Raw genomic sequence first — 6,181 nt, 5'->3', positions numbered from 1 at the left:
ATAGAAATACATGTCTTCATGTTATTCATGCTAGTATAGCACATCGCTTGATGTGATTGATGCCATGACCTAGATGTGTACTTGCTTAGTACGCTTTTCCCTTTTTCTTATAAGTCACAACTAACATGATAGTGTTGTGTGCTAATGCCATTCTTGATAGTCATGTTAGTTGATATCAACTAAGTTATGTCATAGTTATTAAGTTGTATTCTACTGGTAGCATACTTTGGCATCTTGTGTCATGATCATCCATACTTAGCATTATATCTAGTCTACCTCACTATTACATTGTTGTATGCCTAGACTTCTTCATATCTACTTTATCTAGTTGTTGCATTGTTATATGTCTAGTTGTCACTCATGCAAGTGATCTTTCATGTCTTGTTTTGTCTATGTGTTATAATTGAGTACTTAGTCTCTTGTGCGTTCTTATGGATGATCACTTTGGCCTTATGGTAGCCTCAGGAGTGTTGGGTCTTGTTGCGATAGTTTAGCACATGCTTAAGACAGTTTACCTTTCATGTTAGTGAGTTGTATCTTCCTCATATGCTTAGTGTGCATAGTTTGATCTGTTATGTAAGCATGAAGTGGCAATCTTATTTCTAGTGGTTACTGACATTTATCTAGGTATGCCTTGTGGCAATATATATTTAAAATTGTAATACCTTTTATGTATTGTGCAATGATATCATTTCACTGTGTTGTCAACAATGATCCTGGGGTTGACAAATATACACAGGAGGGTCTGGAAGTTAATTCCGGGTTCTCACAGAAGTGCTATCAGAGCTGATGTCGACCTAGTCGCGTGACCTTAGTTAGAAATGGAAAGCCTTAGGAACTATTTATTAAAGAAAATTATTTTCAAAGAAAATATTCTCGTAATCTTCTCCCCTATTGCTCTTCTTGACTTATCTTATTCAAACAAAGTGTAACTCTACTTCTCTACCTTCTTCTTTATAGTATGTGAAACCCTTTCCCTGCCCATGGTGCTAAAAATTCAGAAGTTTCTCAAGACTTGCCAAGAACTTCAAACTTCAAACCCTGAAGCTCTGAGTAGCAACATTTTTTCAAGAGAAGACAGTTCGAGACCTCAAGAAGGCAACAGCCGTCGATCATGCTGCAATCGTCAACGTTGAAGATTTGCCCCAAGATTTATTGTGACCTGCCATATAGGATTAGGTTGGTTAACACCCTTGTAGTGATAGAATTTGTATCTTGTAGACGCAAAACCTTTCTTGTGTGAGTATTGTCTGCATATTTTTGGTGTTTTCCTATGCAGTCATACTAAAACCCTATTTGCCAAAATGAGTTGCTTTTGAGTTTTATTTGGATATATTCTTGGCTATCTCACTGTTATTTTTTTTGTATCTTTTGGGGTATCTCTGCCTTGTCTAGGATTCTTTTACTCCTCTCACGCTCTCTCCCTCTTCTCTATAAACCCTAGAGGTCACCTTGAGATGAACAAAGTTGCAACAACCCACTTGGAGATCTATTATGAAAGTGGACCCTATGGAAAACTTCTTTTAAGGGGGGTAGTTGATGGTGATTTATGGCGAGATCAAAGATTTGAAGACCTTCATTTGCAAAGAATACGAAGATTTGAAGATCTTCACTACACCTACTATAAGTTCAACCTAAAGAGGGATCAATGAGTCTATCCACACCAATGCTTGGCCTATAGAAGAAGAGAAAGACTGAAGAATGCCAACCACTCAGAGAAGCTATCAGATTACCATCGCCAAGACCGAAGGACTATTACAATCCTTGAGCAAGCTACGTATAGCATCGCCAATCAAACTATCTCCAACAAAGACCCCAAAGTTGTATGTCGCAAGTTTAGAATCGACCATGGTTCCACAAGTTTATGAGAAGATGTGTGTCGAAGACAAAGCTTACCCAAATCCATTCTCTTTAGTCAGCCTGAATCTCGGGGACGAGATTTCGTTTAAGGGGGTAGATCTGTAACATCCCGATTCTCGGAATGTTTAAGAAAATCAGGACAAGAAAATTTCGTTTGTTTTATTTGGTTACAAAGCTTAAATCAGACTTTTACAATTTGAAGTATTTAATTTGAACTAATGTGAACCTAATTAAAATTGGTGTATTGTTCTTTTCTTGTAATCAGCTCTTCTTCGGCATATTAAAATATGCACCTTTGAATTTTCTTTGGTCTTCTGAAATTCGTTTGATTTTTGTCCGATCTTCTATTCCTTTTCTAGATTTTTTTCGGAGAGGAAATCAATTTATTTTCATTCTATCAAACTCTGTACATAATTTACTCGAACCAACATCTTTTTCTCTTTCCTGGGTTCAGCCCACTATTTTACTTTTCCTTTCTCAAGTCAAATGGGCTTAGCCCATCGATTGTATTTCTTTTCTTCTGTTTCCCTACTCTCATCCTCCTCCCATGGGCTTTGTCCAAATAGGCCCGTCTCTTAGAGCCACACCATTGGAGCGCTTCATGTCCATACATACACGTGCACACAAGTACAGAGAAGAGAAGAGAAAAGGTGCACAGAAGAGGAAACGTACAGCCATGTTGGAAACCCCTCCTATGTGTACGTTTTCACGTCACAGGAAGTGAAACGTCCACGCATGAATGCTGCCTCCTGCCCTTCTCCTTTAATTCCATCTCTTTGACTCCTCCTTGTGCCTATTTCTCTCCACTTCATCTCCCAAAGCCGTGCCTCAAGCGCTTCATCTCTTTCTCCACCCACGCACACCTACATGCACACAAACAAGAGGAAAAGGAAACCTACAGGAGAAACATTCCCTGGTCTAAATTGTTTAGTTCTTCACCGTTTCCAAATTTGTGAGTACCTACATGTGCGCCTCCACCTCCTCTTCCAATCCCCTAGCAACCCCTCCCTATCTGTTCCTAATTCTTTGAAGAACTCTCCTTGAACTACAGCAGCTCCATGGACGCCGGTGCTCCATCCCGGTGCTTTAGGCGATCCATGTTCGAGTCCTTGCGCCAAAAATTTCTGCTCCATGCCGTAGCTCCATTCAGAGAAGAAACAACGTGTTCCGTCGAGCATACGCGGAGAATTTTGCAAGTACGTATACACTATTCGTCAAGTTCATCGCACCGTTCCGTCGAACTCGGTGAACCACTTTCCAATTCCTATTGCACACCTTCCAAACATCACTCGTGTTATCTCCTATACATCTTAGTTCCTTCTATTTTTGTTGTTGGGCGCGCCGATGCTATCCGTCGCATGAACCAAATATTATAGGCATATTTCCATCGTTTTTGTTTATCGTTTGATCTTGATCCCAATGGATGAAACATGTTAAGTGTTTATAGGAACACGTTTGTGGTTTTTGATTTTGCGTATATATCTTGTTAGACATTATTCTAGTAAAATGGGAATTACACTAAGTGCATGTTTCTTTCACTTTCGAATTTTCACTTGTGTGACTTATACCTAGGAGTCGCTCCTAAATATTTCTTAATCGTAGGAGTTCCAATTGATTTACTAGATTACTTGTTTAGTCAATCGAGATTTAAAATAGATTTTATCTAGTCGCTCTTGTTGATTAAAACAATAGTTTTAAAATAGTGTTGCATGGTTATGTGTAGGATTCATCAGTGAACTTCTGTTAATATATTGTTATTTCCTTATGTTCTTGGTATGCTTAGGAGTGCATGGTATCTATTCGCCTCGTAATTTTGATGTGTCATGTCACTTGCTTGATTTATTTACAGATTATAGTTATTTGATAATTGTTGAACTGGTTGTCCCATGTGACATTTTTCTTTGGTGTGTGTTTAGTCCTATGACATGTCTGTGTACAAGTCTTTGCAAATTCTTACCATGTGTAGGAGTGGATTGTTGTAATAGATTATTAATTTTCTTACATGCTTGTTTGCTGTTATTATTTTAATTAGATTTGGATCGTTGTTAGTGTAATCTTATTATTATTATTTTAGTAATGATTGGTATTCTTTATTGTTTCACAGAGAACGTGTACATCATTGTGGTGAATATTCATCGTGCTTATAATTCTTTAGATTTGTTCTAGGTCTTCATTTACTTATCCATCTAGTCATGAAACACCTCATGTCTTGACTATTTAATATTATTTAGCATGGCGAAATCATAGATATGGTTTACATATTCATTTTTCATCCATGTCACATGTTGGTTTTAAATCATGCTTTGTCTAAGATATATGTTTAAATATTTATGCTTGTCATGCCATGTTGTTGGGATTGTTAAATAGATTGCATAAATGTGTGTAACGACCCATGTGTTGTATGATGCCTAGGTTGTCCATTTATGTATTAGAAAGTCTAGGTTGTACTAGATAGAAATACATGTCTTCATGTTATTCATGCTAGTATAGCACATCGCTTGATGTGATTGATGCCATGACCTAGATGTGTACTTGCTTAGTATGCTTTTCCCTTTTTCTTATAAGTCACAACTAACATGATAGTTATGTGTGCTAATGCCATTCTTGATAGTCATGTTAGTTGATATCAACTAAGTTATGTCATAGTAATTAAGTTGTATTCTACTGGTAGCATAGTTTGGCATCTTGTGTCATGATCATCCATGCTTAGCATTATATCTAGTCTACCTCACTATTACATTGTTGTATGCCTAGACTTCTTCATATCTACTTTATCTAGTTGTTGCATTGTTATATGTCTAGTTGTCACTCATGCAAGTGATCTTTCATGTCTTGTTTTGTCTATGTGCTATAATTGAGTACTTAGTCTCTTGTGCGTTCTTATGGATGATCACTTTGGCCTTATGGTAGCCTCGGGAGTGTTGGGTCTTGTTGCGATAGTTTAGCACATGCTTAAGACAGTTTACCTTTCATGTTAGTGAGTTGTATCTTCCTCATATGCTTCGTGTGCATAGTTTGATCTGTTATGTAAGCATGAAGTGGCAATCTTATTTCTAGTGGTTACTTGAGTATTAGTTGTTCTTTAGTAGTAAGACCATATTCTAGTGTAATATCTTATCATGATCACTCGTATGTGTCATGCTTGTGTTATTTGCTTAGACATCTAGTGAATCTATACTCACATGTATTATGTGAGATATGTGTTATTATTAAGTTGTTAAATTAGTTTCTACCTTAATTAGTATTGGTTTGTCTTCTTTTATATAAATTATTGCTAATAGTTTTTATAATTTATGTTTAGTCTTTGATTGTTGTTAACCATTATAAGTATTTGGATTCATCCAAATATTTATTCTTGGTTGATTGTTACTCTTAATCATATCATGCCTAGGATAGTTGTGCATCCATTTTTCCATGTGTTGTATAGTTTCTTGTTAATTGTTTGACAAATGAATTGGTTTGATATAATGGAGTTGACCCTATTCCATTTTAATGGTTTTTTTGGGGGGCTAGACCTAGATCATTTCAACTCATGTTGTTGAATGATGTTTGATTGCTTAACTAGTATGGTTTGTAATGTTTGTTCATTAGGAATTATTATATAGTTGATGCGTATGTTTGTCTGCTATTGACCATTATAAATATTTAGGTTCTGTCTAAATATTTGTTTGACTTTTACCTTCATCATGTCATGTTGTAATTGTGTGGTTAAATGCATAGGATGGTTCCTTTTCATGTGTGTTGATGCCATTGTGTTTGTTAGATAGTAGTTTCCTATATAATTTGTCGAGATGTGTAGTGGGCACTACTAGTGTTTAATTGCATATTCGTATTGGAACGTTAGTCTTGATCACCAAGTATTTCTTAGCTGTGTCAACCTCAACCATGTCACTTCAATAAATCCTTTCTCTTACATCCTAATCAACCTCATTTCAAAGTCTCCATCTTGATCAATATATTGTTGTCCATCCAATTTTAAATTGTTTTGGATGTTATTTGGATTTACTTTTGCTTTGGTATTTATTGTTTGTCTTTTGCTGTCGTTCCGACGAGTAGGGAGTGACGATATCGATGTTGGACATGGACAGAACAGGTTACTGAAGAAGGACTCAACAACGAAGGCATGCCTCCTTCTTTGATCATACTTATCCTATGTTTACAAAATTGCATTGTGTTTTATGGTTATTATATGCATGCTATTTTAATTCTTGTAGCTAACGTGTCGATTGACACATTACCTTGATCCGCTTGTCGCCTATTCATTTGACACCTGAGTAGAATTATAGTATTCTTGTAGAGTAGAAATGCTTAGCCATGCTTA

The 6,181-nt window shown here is 36.4% G+C and overlaps 1 long non-coding RNA gene across 1 annotated transcript; it reads left to right on the top strand.

Moving 5' to 3' along the window:
- Positions 1 to 2,690: 2,690 nt before the first annotated feature.
- LOC119327346 lies at positions 2,691 to 5,981 on the top strand. The gene is made up of 3 exons (XR_005158468.1): positions 2,691 to 2,812; positions 2,912 to 3,056; positions 5,917 to 5,981. It is a non-coding gene; the product is annotated as an uncharacterized LOC119327346 (long non-coding RNA).
- The last annotated feature ends 200 nt before the right edge of the window (positions 5,982 to 6,181 follow it).

Source organism: Triticum dicoccoides, chromosome 7A, assembly GCF_002162155.2.
Source record: "Triticum dicoccoides isolate Atlit2015 ecotype Zavitan chromosome 7A, WEW_v2.0, whole genome shotgun sequence".
NCBI classification, from domain to species: domain Eukaryota; kingdom Viridiplantae; phylum Streptophyta; class Magnoliopsida; order Poales; family Poaceae; genus Triticum; species Triticum dicoccoides.
Note: the sequence above shows the minus strand (reverse complement) of the source record. Positions and strands in the feature narration are given on the sequence as shown.